General features: G+C 40.4%; 1 long non-coding RNA gene across 5 annotated transcripts; it reads left to right on the forward strand.

Moving 5' to 3' along the window:
- The first annotated feature begins 4,320 nt into the window (after nt 1-4,320).
- LOC113934561 lies at nt 4,321-18,761 on the forward strand. 5 transcript variants are annotated; one of them, XR_003523728.2, is made up of 7 exons: nt 4,321-4,454; nt 5,437-5,563; nt 10,536-10,664; nt 11,955-12,126; nt 13,701-13,843; nt 14,948-15,216; nt 18,536-18,761. It is a non-coding gene; the product is annotated as an uncharacterized LOC113934561 (long non-coding RNA). The 5 variants fall into 5 exon arrangements; XR_004819536.1 differs by lacking the exon at nt 18,536-18,761 and adding an exon at nt 17,219-17,336; XR_003523729.1 differs by lacking the exon at nt 18,536-18,761 and adding an exon at nt 15,813-15,915.
- Nucleotides 18,762-19,257: the final 496 nt, after the last annotated feature.

Raw genomic sequence — 19,257 nt, forward strand, 5'->3', positions numbered from 1 at the left:
GTCTCTCTCTCTCTCTCTCTCTCTCTCTCTCTGATAAATCAATCAATCAATCAATCTTTAAAAAAATGGCTATTCTTATAAAATGGCTGAATTCAGCTAGACAATAAAAGATATATGTGTTTGTGTTTAACCCAACTGGCATTAAGATAAAGAAGGGTTATAATTCTCTCCCAGCAGAACGCACATACACACCCCAACACTTACTCCTTCCGGAAACATCTGACTTTTGAAACGATAGTTAATTTGAATTATTCCTGAACAAAAGATAAAGAAATCTAATTTTTTCCTGAGAACCTTGCCTCTTATTTATGTATTATTTATTGGCAGTCACTATGTTGGCTGGAGTTTAAGTGCTTATCTTCACTATCCTCAGACAATGAATATCTGTAAGATCGGAACTGTCCTCTGCTGTGAAATATACATACAGTCATTCACAGATGCAATGAAGTTCATTTGTTACTTCTCCCGGGGATTGCTTTATAAATCTCAAATTTATTATAGAACACAAAGGTGTCTCCCTGGTTAAAAGAATTTAAGACATCTTTAAAACATGCACACAACAACTGTTTTTCCTAATAGGACCAAATAGTCAGACTTAGGTGAGAGTAAAAACTTGGAAGGAAAGAGAAAGAGAATAGATCAAAATTCCAGAGAATAATAGTTTTTACACTAAGAATTTTGTGTTTGACCCCCCAAATTTCTATGTATTACTTTTTCCACCAATAGTAATATATATGTGTATTGTAAAAGCATTTCAGATTCCTCCAAAGCTGAGCTATAAAAATAGAAAAATGGCTCAGCTTTGGAGGAATCTGAAATGCTTTTATAATACACATATTAGCAGAAGACATGAACAGACGTTTTTCCAAAGAAGACATCCAAATGGCCAACAGACACATGAAAAAGTGCTCAACATCGCTTGGCATCAGGGAAATTCAAATCAAAACCTCAATGAGATATCACCTCACACCAGGCACATGGCTACAATTAACAAGTCAGGAAACGACAGATGTTGGCGAGGATGCAGAGAAAGGGGAACCCTCCTCCACTGTTGGTGGGAATGCAAGCTGGTGCAGCCACTCTGGAAAACAGTATGGAGGTTCCTCAAACAGTTGAAAATAGAGCTACCATACGATCCAGCAATTGCACTACTGGGTATTTACCCCAAAGATACAAATGTAGCGATCCGAAGGGGTACATGGACCCCGATGTTTATAGCAGCAATGTCCACAATAGCCAAACTATGGAAAGAGCCAAGATGTCCATCGACAGAGGAATGGATAAAGAAGAGGTGGTACATATATACAATAGAATATTATGCAGCCATCAAAAGGAATGAGATCTTGCCATTTGCAACGACGTGGATGGAACTGGAGGGTGTTATGCTGAGCGAAATAAGTCAATCAGAGAAAGATGTGTATCATATGACCTCACTGATATGAGGAATTCTTAATCTCAGGAAACAAACTGAGCGTTGCTAGAGTGGTGGGGGTGGGAGGGAGGGGTTGGCTGGGTGATAGACACTGGGGAGGGTATGTGCTATGGTGAGCGCTGTGAATTGTGCAATACTGTTGAATCACAGACCTGTACCTCTGAAACAAATAAGACAATATATATTAAGAAAAAAAAAGAAGATAGCAGGAGGGGAAGAATGAAGGGGGGGAAATAGGAGGGGGAGACGAACCATGAGAGACGATGGACTCTGAAAAACAAACTGAGGGTTCTAGAGGGGAGGGGGGTGGGGGGATGGGTTAGCCTGGTGATGGGTATTAAAGAGGGCATGTTCTGCGTGGAGCACTAGGTATTATGCACAAACAATGAATCATGGAACACTACATCAAAAACTAATGATGTAATGTATGGTGATTAACATTACAATAAAAATTTAAAGATAAAAAAAAGAAATAGCACAGAAATGAGAGTTGAATTAAATAGCCAGGTATCTAGAAGACAGATTCTGATAAAAGCCATTGAAAAGGTCTACTAGACCTAGAGCTTGCCGAAGATGAGTTTTTCAGGCTCTCCAGAGATCTGGGGGAATCTAGCCCCTCTGATCACAGCAGCAAGTTCAATAATACGCCCTCATGTAGGATTTCCCTCCTTCTCTGTCTCATGAAATCACTTCCCAAATAAATTACTTATGTACAAGACATGGTTTCAAGCTCTGCTTTCTGGGAAGACAACCCAAGACAAAACGATTCCTATTTTAACTATAATGTGAGCAAGTAAGTCTTAAGGTGAATACCAAATTTTAGAGATACCTTAATATTTCCCGTAAAAGTTCACTGCTAGGTAAGGCTTAGTCACATGCAGAGTAAAGACTATGGAATTGTGCATTATTTACTGACTAAAGAACAGACTTGTATTGTGGAATTAGTTCTCAGCCCACAAGCTGAGGACGTGAAAAATCTTTTCATGACACAGCTATGTGTTGTGATGGGAATTTGTCCCAGTGGAATTTGAGCTATTATAAGTCTGCATACATGATGTATAAGAAACATTCATTGAAATTCGTGTTTTAAGGAGGGAAAAATTGTGTTTCTGAATGGTAGGAAGATCAAGATTCTTCTTAGGAACCAATTTTTGTTCATTTGAAACTATCAGTAGCCAGAAATCTCTGAGGCAAAGGGGATTCCCCAGAAGGCTGCTGAACAAAACAAAAGCTTTGTCAAGGGAAATGTTGGGTGTGTTCATGTGTGGAAATGATCCAGGAACGTTTTTTATTAGCAGAGTTAGTTTCAGTCACTCAATAATGAGTACCCTGCATGAACCAGACACCTTGCTAAGTACAGGAAACAAACAAAAGGGGCATCTTCTTCTTTTCACTGAGCATATATTTCTAGTGGGGACATAGACAATAAACCAACAAATACAAACAGGAACACATAACTAGAAATTACAGTAGGTGCTAGGAAGTAGTATAAGGAGACAGGATAGGGGAAAAGAGCAAATTTAGATTAGGATCAGGAAAGAACGCTCGGGAAGCCAGATGATGCTGAATCCTAAAAAGTAAGTGGGAAGGAGTTAGCCAAATGAAAAGTAGGTGAACGAGGGGTCCAAAAAGAACACTCCTGTGTTGATTTCACGGGGGCGGGGGAGAGCTCAGTTGGTTCATGGATAAAAATTAATGAGTAAGAACATAATAAGCAAGGCCAAGAGTGGTGCAAGAGGAAGCTGCAGGAGTGGGCAGAGACTAGATATGCGGCTCCTTGACGGTCATATTAAAATGTTTGAAGTTTATAGTAAATGCAGTGAGGCTCAAGGAAACCATCTTGTGTAAGCTTAAGCCAACTGCAATAAATAAATAAATAAATAAATAAATAAATAAATAAATAAATAAATAAATAAAATTAGTCATCACTTGCCTTCCTGGCAAAGAGTAGATCATGTCATCCCTTCCTGAACCACAGCTGCCAGGGAATTTATTAAAACATCCAGTTTTGATGCTGGATATATTAACGGGAAACTCTGCCTCCCCAGATTTAACTGCATGTGCTTTACCTTGGTTTCAAGGAACAGAGTTGTAAGGCAGATCTGGGGCAAGCCAGATCTGAATTGCAAGTGAGAACCCTTGCTGGGAGTTTGTGGGTTGAGAACTAATCCCAAAATACAAGTCTGTTCTTTAGTCAGTAAATAACGTGCAATCCCAGAGTCCTTACTCTGGATGTGACGAAGCCTTACCTATCAGTGAACTCTTATGGGAAGTATTAAGGTATTTCTAAAATTTGGTATTCACCTGAAGACTTGCTCACATTATAGTTAAAATAGGAATCATTTTGTCTTGGGTTGTCTTGCCAGAAGCAGAGCTTTGAAACCTTTTATGTCATCTTCACAACCACCTTATGAGCTGAGTACACTCACCTCCACTTTACAGATGAGGGAAAGGCAAGTCAGATCAGGTCACTGACTCTAAGGACACAGCTGGGAAAGCACGCTTGGCCACCAGAAGTTACGAGGGTAAAAAAACGGTTCCGGTAGATCTTTATCTTGTCTTTGCAACGCCCTCCAAATGTCGGCCTAAGGCAGACCATCCGTATCTGTTGATTAGTTGATGAAGTGACCAGATTGACCAGATTGTGGCCATTCTGCAGTCTTAAAAAGAGGTCACTGGTGTCAAATTAACAATGAGCTCATTAAGAACCACTTGGGAAACAATTAGGCCACGGGAATTTCGCTTGGCAAGCGTGGAGGCTGGGAGAGGGGATTTGGCGGCAGATTCTGGCAAGGGCCCCAGCGGCACCCAGGGCCACGGCAGACGTGTCCGCAGACTGAAGGCAAGTCCCTGCTGCGCGCGCGCGCGCGCGCGCGCGCGGGCGTTGAGAAAACTAGGTGCCCCGCCCCGCCCCCCTCGCCCCAACCAGCTTTGCATCGTGGTTTCTTTCCGTTTGCCTTTGAAGAACAGAGCCAATGAATTGCCGCTAGGTGTCCTCCAAGTAAAAATAATGAGAGAAAAGGTACTTGAGCACTTTTCTTTTTCATAGTCGCTTTTGAGAACTAACTTAAGTTGTCCGGGTTCTTGGACTCCCGGGTTCTTAGGGACAGAGCGGTACTGAGTAGTGAAACAGGAACCTCCGACCTCTGTGAATGAAAGGGTGTATCTGTCAAGCAAGGGGCATCGGAGCTGCTCATTTTCATTTTCAATTAGGATTTGTATCATTCGGCTTCAGGACGACAGACCACGGAGGCCTGGGACGGGCGAATGCTGTTCTCACCCAAACTGCCTGGCTCCCTGCAGGGCGCTGCAGGGGACAGAACCCCTGGGGGCCCCTGGGCTCTGGCACTGCCCGAGCTGTTGAGCAATTTTGAACGTACCGAACTGTGCTCCCGGCGGGTTTCTAATGTCTAAACATCTTAACATTTAAATTAGGTGAATTGCAGCAATTGCTTTTCCCTGAACACATCAGGTGCCATCGTTTCCGTTTTCTTTAGTTTCGGCGTGGGCAAATAGAAAAGCACCATCTGGCCAAGTACGTCCCCAGCTGGCAAAGTTATAAACACGGACTTCTTCCCCTTGGTCTTTGCAGGCTCCGCGTCCCCTCCTTGCCAGCCCGCGGGTCCCCTTCTCCTTCCCAGGGCTTTTTGCCATCCCCACCTCTTCTGTCTCTCCTCTTTCCACTTTCTCTCGCTTTTAACCATTTTTACGCGCGCACACGATCAATTTTCTGCTTATGAGCTTCCACACATTCAACTTGAATAAGTGCTTGCCCTGGCTTTAGAGAGTCGGGGGGGGCGGGGCACAGAAAAGAACAGAAGAGGAAAGGAGAAAAACAAGATTTAGAAAACAGGTGTCTCGATCTGCACCTGCCCAAAACTTAAGACGGAAATTAGGCCACCAGGGGTGGGGGGTGGGGTGGGGAGGGGAGTGATGCAAGCCTAGAGAGCCGCTTCCCTTCACTTTCCCTGCCTCAAATGCTGGACTCCTATATTATGTTGTAGGAATTTCTGATCTTACCACAGCCAGATGACTCATACCCACTGACTGGCTCCTTGGGCTTCTGCAAAACACCTGGAAAGATAAACCTGACCCAGAAAACAATCTCTCGCTCCAGGTTAGCCTTTCAAGGTAGGTAGGGGAATTTTCAGCCCTTATTTCCATTTTGTTCACCAGATTCACAGACATTAATCTTGATTTCAGACATAGTTATGTCTGAGAGTCAAAAACAATTCCCAAATGAAGTGATAAACCACCATGGACTGGGCTTGCTTCTGCCTGGGGAGGGAAACTGAAATGAGCCAAAGATGACCTTATTTGGGGCCAGAAAGAACTGAGATCTCTGTGGAAGGGCACCCTGTCTGCTTGCAGAGCTGCCTCGGGCTCTTCAAAACATCCCTCCTCTGAAGAACCTCAGTGGCCCCAGTTTGCTTTTCGGGGACACATTGTCTTTATCTCCTTAAAGCCTAAACTAAGAAGGGCGCCTGGGTGGCTCAGTTGTTTAAGCATCTGCCTTTGGCTCAGGTCATGATCCTGGAGTCCTGGGATGGAGTCCCACATCGGGCTCCCTGCTCAGCGGGGAGTCTGCTTCTCCCTCTGACTCTCCCCCATCTCATGCTCTCTCTCTATCATTATCTCTCTCTCTCAATAAATAAAAATCTTAAAAAAGCCTAAACTAAGAGGATCTGTAACTAAATTCTGAGTGCAAGCCATAAGGTAAAGGGAAAGTGGGGTCCACAGAGTCTAATTCAAAAGTTAAATGTGAACTAAACCCCAAGAAACAATCCTATACTGACTTGCCCCTTCTTTTTGTATGAGAATCAGAAGGGAAAAGGAATCAAGAAAATACTTTTCAGGAAGTGCACAGAGGAGTTCTGAATTTAGAAACCCTAGCCGTAGAGGTAAAGCATAATCACCAGTAAATCGCTGGTCTGTATAAACCAGTAACTGCTTGTTCAACTCTTCTTTCTAAGATAATAGCTGATATTTATCAAGTGCTTCAAATATTCCTGGCTCTGTGTTAGGGGTTCTATAAACATTAATTAATCAAATACTCTCAACAACCCTAAAAGGTGTATATCATTTTTTAATTGAGGTATAACTAACATATAATGTGTAAGTTTAAGGTGTATGATATGTTAATTTGATACGTTTATAGACTGCAGTGGGATCACCACCATATGTATCATTATTATATTTTTAATAGATAGGAAAACTGTTGCTCAGAGAGGTCTGAAACTTTTCTTGAAGTCAACAGCAATTTCCTCTGACATAATTTGACCAAGGCCCTGGGCATGCCTGAGAGCCTAAGGAACCTGGGTATTAGGAAAAACTGAATTAGAATTTAAGAAAGTAGATCACTTATTAATTTTTGGACCTTCAAAAATGAAAATGCCTAATATTTCTCATTTTACAGAATAGGGAAACATGTTCTGACCGTCCCCTGCTTTTGGCTTTCTCTCTTTTTGAAGATTACCCATATTCTTTCCCAGTAGACACCATTCCTCATTCAAAGTAGCCATGGGTATAGAGCTAGCAGGCAAAGACTCAGAATTTGAACCCAAGACAATGTAGGTCAAAGGCTGGACTCCTATTCATTTGCCAGGCTGACCTGTCACTGTTGGCACTCTTCATGCTCCTGCCATGGAGACTGAGTTTGAAGGGTAGAGGAACCATAACTTATAGAAATCTAAGTGCTGTTGTGTGAATGAAGGGGAAAAACAGTGAAATACCAGTGAGATGGAGGAAAATGACTGCTCCAGCCAACCTGCACTAGAAATGAGCTTGTCTATAGTACTGTTGTCTACCCACAAGATGTTTCCAGAGGTCTTTTACTTCAGTGCTACTCAGTGTGGTCCAAGAACCTCTGAGGGAAATAAGGACAAAAATTGAGAGTGTGTAGGAACCTTTGGTAGTATCACAACATCTAAGCAAAAGATTCTAGATGTCCAAAACTATCTGTCCGCCATGAGTTGGAAATAAAGACAAATAAAAACAAAATCAAGACAAACGGTTTAAGAATCACTAATTTATTCCATTAGGATATTGGTTTGTGTTTCCAGGTCTCTCTTGTAAGGCTTAAGAATCATTCAGCAAAACTCAAGTTGATTGCTTGCCTCTCCAGATAGAACCTAAGCTCCCCAAGCGTGGGATTTTGTTTTGTCCACTGCTCCATCCCTGATTCCTAGAATCATGCCTGATTTTCAATGAATATTTGTTGATTGTGGAAATGCACTCATTTCCCAGTGGGAAATGCCCAAAGTCTTGTCCAAGAGTTGCCCTTGTCCTTTTGAAAGTGGATCACAAGATGACCCAGGTGATGACTGGTCCTCTGCACCCAGCCTGCCTCCTCACCTTCCTCCCATCTATACCCCTCACTCAGCCCAGACCTCCACCTCCTCAGGAGGAGACGGAGGAGAAATTGTTGCCATTTATTTTCCCAGATGAGCTTCAGGATCATATGGGCATATTGTCCACACTGGTCCACTAATTTTCTGATTGACATTACACTAAGTATATAAATTAATTTTAAAAGATACACAACTTTACAACATTGAGTCTTCTCACTCATGAGCATGATATGTCTGATTATTTCCTTCTTTGTAAAGGCTGAATAATATTCTATTGTATAATGCATGTAATTTTTATAATTACCATAACAGGTTGAAGCAACTATTTTCATAAAATCTGTTTTTAAAAAAAGAAAAAAATGTTAGTTATAAAAATAAAGGAAAAAATAAGAAGCAATCTCTTTCTACCTGGATACAACTACACACATAAAAATGCTTTTGCTCAGAAAGTGAATCATATACCATAGCAAGTTAAATAGTGTGGAAATATTATATTTAGTATATCTCCACTCTCTAGGCAAATGAGGACCAGAGAGAATAGCTGTCTTTCCCAGCCTTTTATAGCTATTCGTGGAATCTGACTCGACTAATTTGTAACTGTGCCATGTCTATATAATGTGTCTTCCATATGATTCCTGCCTTCACATGTCATGACATGTGTCCTCCACACACCTTTCCCCAAGTGACCCCTGAAGAACTTGGCCTAAGAGTGTAAATAATAATTATAGTTAGGGGTGCCTGGGTTATATAGTTAAACTCAGGTCATGATCCCAGGGTCCTGGGATCCAGCCCCACATCGGGCTCCCTGCTCCATGGGAAGCCTGCTTCTCCCTCTCCCACTCCCCCTGCTTGTGTTCCCTCTCTCGCTGTGTCTCTCTCTGTCAAATAAATAAATAAAATCTTCAAAAATAACAATAATTATAGTTACAGGAATTTCTTTTATGTATGCCTAATTAAATTATTACAAAGTTATGTATATTCCTAAGAAATTCTCAGCTAAATACTGCTATAATCATATTTATAAAAAAATTATATTGCTCTTGTGTGCTTATCTTCATAAATTCTATCATTTTTATCAGCTCCCAAGGAAACATTGGCACAAATATTTCTGAACCAACTACCTATGTGGTCAAGAGAGGAAATAGGACACCAGTACCGAGTAGTGAGCATTTATTCTAACTGAAGATGTCTGAAGTTAGCCAGAATGTGTTTTCTCCTTTGCACCGTGTCATCCAAATTTAAATTTTTTTAAGGGATAGCTGGGATATCACTTGCAAAACAGAAAGGTTTACCTTTCACAGTCTAAAGTATTCCAGTAAAGTCATAAATCAACTGGTCATTTCTCCATTTAATGATTTACCACCTTATCAAAAGCATCTCCTTGTTAGCTTTTTATAAGGCTTATCATCTAGAGCCAGCCTCCAAAATTAGAGGCTAATAAATTATTAGCTACATGTCTAGATGTGCAACAGCTGACTGAGGAGTAATAAAAGATCCCTCCTCCTTACTATTCATCTGGGTAATTAGCCTGTATTCACTGGCACAATGCTGTAAAGATCTGGAAACCATTCTGTTAATGTGTTCAATATAGGCAGCTGGGGGAAAAGCCTGGTCGAAAGGGTTTGGGGAAAGAAGCTCAGTAATATTTGACTGTTTCTACTGATCACATTTAGATGTCTCAAACCTCTACCTCCCTCTCTCATCTGTCTCTAGGGGAGGCAAATATTGATATTTTGATTTATAATTATGAAAGTCATGGGCTTTTCAAGTATGCTGTCAGATTTCACTCATCTTGATTTGGCTTCCACTAATTTTGGAAGTCCACATAATGCTAACAAAAAGGCCACTTTTTAAAATCAAATCCTGGGGTGCCCGGGTAGCTCAGTCAGTTATGCGTCTGCCTTCGGCTCAGGTCATGGTCCCAGCGTCCTGGGAGGAGCCCCCCACCCCCCCCCCCGTCAGGCTTCCTGCTGAGCAGGGAGGCTGCTTCTCCCTCTCCCTCTGCCTGCCGCTTCCCCTGCTTGTGTGCTCTCTCTCTCTCCCCCTGTCAAATAAACAAACAAACAAACAAAAATAAAAGAAAATCCTTTATTTCCTGCTAAATTTGCAAGCAAATTATGTAAATATATCTTAAGGAGGTGAAGATCTTTTTTTTTTTTTTTTTTTTTTTTTTGTCAGAGAGAGAGAAAGAGAGAGAGAGCACAAGCAGGGGGAGAGACAGGCAGAGCAAGAAGCAGTTTCCCTGCTGAGAAAGAAGCAGTTTCCCTGCTGAGCAAGGAGCCCAATGCGGGACTTGATTCCAGGATCCCAAGATTATGACCTGAGCCGAAGGCAGATGCTTAACAACCGAGCCAAGGGGATGAAGATCTTTTATATTCCATTAGATAGTAAAAGTTTTCATGCATTTCAGAAGTAACCTTTCTAGCGCAATCTAGATAATGTAATTACATCCTGCCTTGGAAGAACACAGATAGACTAGATAGATAGGTGGATGGATGGATGGATGGATGGATGGAAAGAAAGAAAAAAGGAAGAAAAAAAGGAAGGAAGGAAAGCAGGTGGGGAGGAAGGAAGTGAAGGAAGAAAAAAAGAAAGGAAAGAAGAATCTATAGATCACTAAGGACCTAGGACCTACCACTCAGTTTTGCAGATCTAGAAATGTGGTATGCTTGCCTTTCTCAGGATTCATTAGTGCTTGGAAGCTGATTCAGTCTAACAATCCCACGTAAGAATATTTATGTTTATATTCACAGTCCTTTTAAAATTTCACTAGAAGAAATCTCCTGACCAAGATCTAAGGCCCATCACCTGCCTTCTTATGGAAAGACGTATTCAGCAGAAAAGTCTGGTCAGTGGAGAAGGAATCTGAACCAAAGGAGTTGGTATGCTCTGGCAGAGGTTATTTGAAATTATAGAAAAAAACAGAGAACAGAGGGCCTTAAGTAAGTGAGCTGATGGTTGAGGCAAAGGGATACAAATAGCCCTACGTTCAAGGGGTCACCACATTCAAGATTCAGTCCAGAGATCTGAAAGGGCAGAAACTCAGTGCTGACGGTAGTCACAGAAGACCAATCAAAGAGGGAATGCTTATATTAATGCTTGTTAAGATAATTCACAATAGGTGAGTGTATATGTCAACACTTTCCACAAAATATTTCCTGCTTTTCACTTTCCTAAAACATGGTAGGATTATATTTCCCCCACCCCATTGATATTAGACATGCTCATTGCTTTAGCCAAAGAAAATATAAATAGAAGTGAAATGTGTCATTTCCAGGCTGAAGCTCCAAGAGGCAGGGTGTGATTGGCCACATCCCCTGCTATGGTTATCATGGCTGCACAGAGATGACCAGAAGGTGCAAAGCCCTCTGTCAACCCTTGTTGGGCATATGTGTGAGAAAGAAAGAAATGATTCTTGGGCTAAGCTGCTGAGACATTGGGGTTGTTTATTACTGAAACATAACCCAACCTATCCTTCCTGTTGTGGTATATAGCCTGGAATTAAAAATTATTTTAAATTAAGGCACCACCTTCTTGGAGTCGAGGTACATTGACAACCTAATTAATACTTAGAAGTTGACTTGTTGTTTATATAATCAGAACAAAGGGAACTGAACAGTGTTGTGAGATGCCCGGGAAAACAAAATGAACTACTACTGTACTATAATCGAGCATACTCTCCAGTAATTGCATTAGACCCCCCTGCCAAACACCATAGTTCATTTATTCATTTACTCATTCATTCATTCATTCATCCAACAAATATGTGTACAGTGCTTACTACATGCCAGGCACCGTGCTGGATCCTGGGGATTCAACAATGAAAAGACTGAGACAGTCCCAGGCCTTACAAACGTACTCTTTACTCTCATTCTTCTAGATTCCACGAAGATCATGTACTTAACATCAGCACATATTCCTTTATTGGGACTGCTTAGGCTGCCACTTTCCTTAGTTATATTTTTGTTCTAAACATACACTCTCTATCAGTGCTTCTGAAACTATCACGTTTCTTTTCTAATCCATTCCAGACCAGTGCTTTTGTAAAATACTGTACAATAAAAATAAGTTACTGGAAAGACATTACATGTGATTGAATGTCAAAGCAATGGTGATAAGCTATAAAAGTGTCTAAATGATTATTTGCAACTTCTGTACTTCTCTCCTTCCAGGTGGACAAAAGTTCACAGACCAGCACTGGTCTATGGACAATACTTTGAGGAGGACTACTCTGGACAAGCAGGGAGGACCAATACAAACTAAGTTTTTATTTTCTTTTGTAAAACCATCTGCCTCTTAATCACCAAAGTTATACAAGTTTTATATGCTGAGTAACCTCTTCAGGTCAGCCCCCATGGCCCATTCGGCTAATCACTTGCATGATTATATAGTTAATATTATTTTAAACCAACTCACTTTTTTATATGGATCCATTTTTTAAATGTCTACCCCACATAAGTAGAAAATCAGTTTCACTTGCCATACATGAGATGTAACTGTGCAAAGAAGTGTTATGAATAAGTTGTTATTCAAGTCTAGGAGAAAGATGGTTGGCTGCTCCAAGAAGAGTGCAAATGTTACTAATGCAGAACTAAAAACTTCCTATTTGACCTATCAGGAAACGGAGAGAAATTAAAGAGAACTTGTACTCATTATGTATTTCAATGCTCTGTAATGGGCAATTATGTTCCATCTAAAACCATTTTAAGGATCAAACAGTAGTTTCCCTATTCTACAGAAAACAGGGCAATATTTTAACTCACCCCATATGAGGACCATCCGAGTTGTCCACCATGACTATGTCTGCCTACAGTCACCCGTCAGGTGGTCCTAATCACATGGATAACTGCACACAGGTATCAGATGTTACCACTTCCCTTCCTTGGTCACCCTGTCTTACAGACCACTGACGCTGTAGACCACAGGCTCATTGCAATTCTGAAAGTAATACTCTCCTCAGATCTATACAGTCTTCTTTATATGTAAAAAAAAAAAAAAAAAAAAAAAGATCTATACAGTCTTTATGAGCCTTTTTTTTTTTTTTTAAAGCAGACTCCACGTGCAATGTGGGGCTTGAATTCACAACCTGGAGATCAAGAGTCCCGTGCTCTACAGACTGAGCCAGCCAAGCGCCCCTATGAGACTTTTTGGACTCTGATTGTAGCATCTGACACACCATAAGCACCCAACTAACTTGTATTTTCTTCCTTCTTCCAATAATAACCAGTTTCTTTTCCTGATGAGAGGAGAAAAATATTTTTTAAAGGCTGGAATTCCCCCTCAGGCTCCCTTGTAGTTACAAGGAGGAAAACTAATTCTTACCCACTTTTTTTTTTTTTTTTTTACTGTTGGAGTGATTTAATCACAATCCACAAATTTTTTAAAGAGAATATTTTGCATGGTGGATACACAAAAATATTTACAGAACCCACCAGAAGTTAGATGTTATGATTAAAGTAGACAATTCACAAAACAAAGATGGCTTAAAACACCAAAAAAAAAAAAAAAAAATCATGATCCACAGTTACAATATTGGTCACATCCGACGGACCTCAGGGGTTTGGCTTGGTCTCTCGGTTTTCATGTATCTACAACTCTATCCAACTTCGAACATTACTCTGACATTAGGGAGCAGAGGCTCCGAGGTCAGAAGACGAGTCATTCAGCGGTTGTGAATTCTCAGTTAATTACCCCCAACTAAACACCAGACCTGGGTACACGCGCTGAGCATATGCACTGTCTGAAGATTTAAATTTGTGTAATATTCCCAGATACGTGAATATGAGCCGAATCTAACAATGGAGAGATCCTTCCGCAGGCATTTCTTACCTAACGTTGAACTTTTATCAAAGAATTTTCCCCCCAACTAACAGTTTCAAATAAATGCTAACCATACAGTGCCTCTTCTCTTCCCTCAGGATATACAAACCACAGAATTCCGATGACTCACCCCAAAATAGCTTATGAATATGCCAGGGGCGGAAGGGCATGCTGTTTGGTTCTCTAAAACTTCCTGCCAAACTGAAGAAACTGAACATACACAGATATTTGGGGACTAACTGTGAGTAATAATGAGAATTTAATCCCCTTTAGTCTTCTGAGTTAGCAACAGCTTGCCTGACATGTCCGGTTACATCCTGTTTGTTACACATGTGACTCCTCGAAAAAATAATAATATTAATAGCACAATGTTTCATTGTTACTGCCATTATCTGTGTCAGTGGTTCTCAAACATTGGCAGCCATTTGTAGACTAAGGTCATCTCTTGGAGGAACTATAAATTCATGACTTTATGAAACAAACATATTATTATTGTGTCTTTGAAATAAAAAGCCAGGATTCAATGTATGGAATTTTACAGCTACACAAGCCCTTAAAAAGGAAAGGCAGTTACTTATATTGATTAAAATCTTGGATTTGAATCTCAGTTCTTACACCAGCTATGGCACCTTTAGGAGGTACTTGATCTAAGTCCGATTTCCCCCATATGTAAAATGCGGAGGTTAAATAATACTGTCTATATTTAGGGTTAGGATTCTAGGTCCATAGGGTGAGGATTAAATAGGGAATGTACGTAAATAAGGAATACTGCTAAGTAAATTATCTAGTGCAATCTCTTTTCACAAATAATGAATCTGAAGACCAAAGCCCTTAAGTGACCTTGGAACAGTCACACACCCATCACTGCAGTGCAAAGACAGAGCATTATAATGCTGTGGTTAAAAACAGTCAGCCCAATTCAGGCCTCAGTTTTCCTACTTGCTAGCTGTAATAACCTTGGGCAAGTCACTTCATTTTTCTGTGCCTCAACATTCTTATCTATAATAGCAAAATAATAACAGTATTTTTCTTACAGCGTTACTAGGACAGCCTAAAAATGCAACATATAACAGCATGTACTAACTAATCAATAAATACTACTACACCAAAATTGAGAAGTTCTGGTTCGACCAAAAACAAATTTTAGAGTAAAACAAATGTTAACAATGCCAGACTCTTTAAAACTAAATCCATATAAGCAACCCAAACCTGAAAAAATAAATAACTAAAAAAACGTATTTGACGCAGTTTACAAGGTGATCAGAATATTTGCGGATGTCTTTGCAGATCAAGGTACGTGTCTTCTTCAAGGATGTTTATGTGTCATATTTCCCTTTTGTTATAGAGGAAAGATACCAACGAACAACTTAATACTTCAAACAACAACCACCATTGCAGGAGTCACTTTGATTGGAGTTTGAAAGGAATGCCACTATCCAGCTGCCCTGGACATTTGTGGAAGAAATGTAATATGCAAAAGGAAGAGAAAGGGAAGAGCACTGGACTCCCCTTTCCAGTCCAAGCTCTGACTAGAGTCAAGTTGCTGAACCTCTGAGTGGCCATCTATAAAATGGGGGCAGTTTCTGCCTTGTTACAAATGCTACATGGAAACAAGTATGAGACATGTTTCATAAATTTAATATGTTCTATTCATATGCATGCTTTAAACAGTTATGGCACTTTAATTGACTAGTTTATTCAAAAACTATTCTGCAAGAGTTAAGAGTCAGAAATATACTTTCCTTTTCTTTGCTTATTATATACTCAAAGGACATAAAGACTCTCATTTTAAGGAGCAGTACAGGAAAGAAACAGGAGAAAGCCTTCAAGTCCCAAAGAGAAAAAGAATTTGAAACTTGCCCCTCTTGACATGTGATTAAAAAATCATACAAGACTATATGCTTCTGTATCTCTTGACAATAATTAGCACCCATAGTAGGTGCTTAAGACATATTTGTTAAAAGAATGGATAAGACATAAATTAAAGATTTTAGGATTTATTGTGTCCAGCCCCTGACACCACTGTATCCCTACTCCCACCCATTTCGTCCCTAATTTGAAAATCACAGACTTAGGCACAGCCATTGATGACCTCCAAGAGCTATGTGCCTGTAACTGAGAGCAGCTTCACAAAAGGTTAAAAAGGTGACTGTGGTATAGATACAGAACTTCTCCCCAACTCATCATTTGTTTTTTGTTTTTTTTTTAAGCAACAGACTACCCTTTGTTTTTGCATTGTCTTGAAATTCTGCAAGTGATTTCAATCCTGAGTTGAAACCAAGGAGTCAAAGAACCTGAGAAACCACACTTCCTACCCACAATACACGTCATTTCAAAAAATGAGAGCAAAAATATCTATGTGACCTTTGTACTCCCCACGTCTCTTGAAGCACCATAAAAAAAAAAATGAATAGGAATGTTCTGTGATTTGGGATGGGGGACTGGACAGGTATGGCCCCTCACAGCTCCTCACACACCGTCCCAGAGAAAACTTGCCGAACAGAACTCTGCTTGGGGACTTCAGGGAGCACTGCGATTCAGACTGCTCCCTCCCAGTCATATCAGAACCCAAGATCAGACAGAGACGCTTCAGGGTTGCACATGTTTGCTGGCCCAGAACTCTGAGTGCGTCAGAGCCTCACCTGACACTGACTCATTGTTGGATGGAGAGCCAAGGCCTAATTGTGTTGGTCATATGTAGCTTCCCACTTGCAGCCAAGTATTCCAAGCCCTTGCAGAAAAAGTTCACCTTGCTTTCCCACTATGCCCTAAAATATTTCTTTTTTTTTTTTAAGATTTTTTATTTATTCATTTGTCAGAGAGAGAGAGAGAGAGAGAGAGCACAAGCAGAGGGAGAAGCAGGCTCCCTGCTGAGCAAGGAGCCCGATGCGGGACTTGATCCCAGGATCCCGGGATCATGACCTGAGCCGAAGGCAGATGCTTAACCGACTGAGCCACCCAGGCGTCCCCATGCCCTAAAATATTTCTAAGACCATAGACACCGCAGACTCCTGAATTCTCTTGCCACCCTCAGTTTGCTCCTGTCTCTTCTGATGGCTCTCCTCCCCCATCACTGCCCACTTCGGTATCAAACCTAATGCAGAAGCTGGGGGGCTCCTCCCTGTGGGCTCTCAATAAATATTCATCCAACTCAATTCGGTCACTCGCAGAGATAAGAGGCAGCAAGGATGACCAGATTTCCTAAATACATCTGAAAACCCATTACCTGGGGCCAGGGTGACAGGAGGTGGTTTCTTTACAGAAAAAGCAATTTTCCCAAATGCACAGTGGTAAGCCTCAATACAGATACTGTGTCTTAGTCAAGCTTTATTAAAAAAATTCAACATCCCTGGCACAGAGCTTAAGGCTCCAAGGCAGAAAAACTAAATTGGTAACAAAATTCTCCCAAAGTCATAGATGGTTCACAGACATCAAGAGTCAAACCCAACATGAAATATGTATTGGACAAAACTAACATAGAGCCAGCTCGTGTTTCTTGATATTTCAGACCATATGCTTTCCCATCTACCATGGCAGATTCCTTGTCTATTCGTTTGAGTACACACTGTGCCTGCAAAGTGCTAGAAACATACATATTTTGGATTTTTTGTTACAGAAATAAAGAATGGACGAATGTGAGATTAGTAAGAAATGAAGAAAGGAAATGAAAAGGGAAAGAAAAAGGAAAAACTAAACCTGTGGCAAATCAACAGTTATTCCATGAGCATAAGCACTTTGTGTTATTTTTGTGTGAATTAACATCTTAATACTAAAAATGAGCCTCTGAAGTCCAATTCTGTGTACAGGGTGTGTGTGTCGGGGCGGGGGGTGGGATGTAACATCTAACCCCTGAACTCAAAAGAATAAATTGGGGAAAGAAAGTTTCACACACACTGTTAAAAAAAAAACACCCAGGTTATTCAAGATAAAAACACTGAACATGTGGTAGGATCAAACAAACCTAACTTACCAAAAACTAGCATATTCAATACTTCTATAATTCAAGAGGCAAGAAAGGCTATGGTGGGCAAGAGCACACACACAAAATACCCTACATAAACAAACAAGCAAATAAAAGTAGGTAGGCCTCCAAGAATTTAGGGGACTCAAACAAAATAGAAAAGAGACAATTTCAGGGACCAAACTGGGAATGGTGTTTCCTAGCGCATGCGTGTAGAATGACTTAAATTAATATAAGCCATCACCAGGGAGTGAGGAGGAGATAGAACCAGAACCGTCCCTCTCCCTTCCCGGATAAATCAGTGACTCTTAATTGTAAGTAATAATTAGTAATATTATAAATATTAATAGTATTTATTAACAAGTAACAGCTACAAATCCAAATTGGGTGGAAAATGACGGAGAAGGAAAAATGTTGAGAAAGAGTGAGTCTGGCAAGACCAATTGGGGATAACAGGGGGAGGCAAGGGCCGTGTCAACTAAAAGGCAAGGGTGTGGAGCCACCCTTGCCCACACCGAGGGGGCAGCTCTCTCCTGGGTGCTCACATAGTTCTGTTCACACAGAGAAGCCAGAGCGAGTATTCTTACATATTACTGATTTTGTTGTTTTCCTTGCCATTTTATCACCTCCTATCATGGTGTTAGCTTATAGCAAGTGCTTAATAAACAGTTGTTGAATGAAAAAAAAAATCAACCAATGATACAGACTCTGACAATGACAGAATTTTCAAGCAGCTCAAGTGGGAGTAAGTTCAGCTTTAAAAAAAAAAAAACTGATACATGCTTAAAAACAAAACAAAACAAAAACAAAAAACAACCCTAGACCTGACTCTAAATTTGAGCCTGCACTGGAATACCCTAAACAAGGAAATTCAATAAGAATGGTCTCCCAACCTGGACAAAGCTAAACTCTTATCTATTCTCTGCACCTGTAACCGCTTGATTTATAGTGTGCCCTTTTACTTTGCTTCAGGGTCAGCTGCACAGCAGAAGAAATGACTATGATCACGTTGCTGTTGTGACTAATCTCTGCAAGAACAGTGCAGTAGATGAAAGGGAAAGCATCTCTAGAGCTCTCCAAATCAGAAGCAAGAAGCCCACTAGCTCAATGTGGAAAGTTGAAATGCAGGCAGCTGTGATGAGACAGACAGAAAGAAAGAAAGAAGAAAGAAAGAAGAAAGAAAGAAAAGAAAGAAAGAAAGAAAGAAAGAAAGAGAGAGAGAGAGAGAGAGGAGAGGAAGAGAGAGAGAGAGAGAGAGAGAGAGAGAGAGAGAGAGAAAGAAAGAAAGAAAGAAAGAAAGAAAGAAGAAAGAAGAAAGAAAGAGAAAAGAAAGAAAGAAAGAAAGAAAGAAAAGAAAGAAAGAAAGAAAGAAAGAAGAAAGAAAGAAAGAAAAGAAAGAAAGAAAGAAAGAAGAAGAAGAAAAAGAGAAAGAAAAGAAAAAAGAAGAAAGAAAGAAAGAGAAAGAAAGAAAAAGAAAGAAAACAAAACAAAAAATAAAAACACTGAAAAGAATCAGGGTACCATGGGATAGAGATGGCACAAGAAAAGAAAATGATGGACCAGTTTCTGAGAATGTTTGCCCTTATAAGAGAGATGTTACAATATCTTAATATGTTATAAATGGCATAGTACACAGCCTCAAAATTTGTCATTATGAAGATTATATGGCAGCATAAATAGTCACTTATTGATTG

Source organism: Zalophus californianus, chromosome 13 (genome assembly GCF_009762305.2).
Source record: "Zalophus californianus isolate mZalCal1 chromosome 13, mZalCal1.pri.v2, whole genome shotgun sequence".
In the NCBI taxonomy this organism is placed as follows: Eukaryota; Metazoa; Chordata; class Mammalia; order Carnivora; family Otariidae; genus Zalophus; species Zalophus californianus.